Source organism: Arachis duranensis, chromosome 9 (genome assembly GCF_000817695.3).
Source record: "Arachis duranensis cultivar V14167 chromosome 9, aradu.V14167.gnm2.J7QH, whole genome shotgun sequence".
NCBI classification, from domain to species: domain Eukaryota; kingdom Viridiplantae; phylum Streptophyta; class Magnoliopsida; order Fabales; family Fabaceae; genus Arachis; species Arachis duranensis.
The window spans coordinates 119482425-119482781 of record NC_029780.3 but is presented as its reverse complement, the minus strand read 5'-3'; positions in this window follow the sequence as shown (position 1 = coordinate 119482781).

Sequence of the window (357 nt, the reverse complement as noted above, 5' to 3'; positions counted from 1 at the left end):
CCACTCTCTTTCTCTTTGTCTATTTTATTTTTATTAAAGAGCAATGCTAGAGTTATTAAATGCTTGTAGTGTTTTTGTGTTAAGGAAAGCTTTCTTACAAAAAATTTAAAGTCACAGTTAGATTCAAGATGTAAAGCATTAAAAAAAAAGAGATTTGTTGTGTTCAAAGATTAAACTGAATTATAAAAGGCTAGAGAATTCATAATATTATCTAGATTCTAATTTCAGATGACAGTAACATTCTTCTGATTCAAAGAATAATGAGATGCTAAACCTATTTAGGATTGCAGTTGTAAACCCCACTTCAAGAAGAGACATAGGCTTAATCGAATTTTCATTCTCATGCAAATTCACATC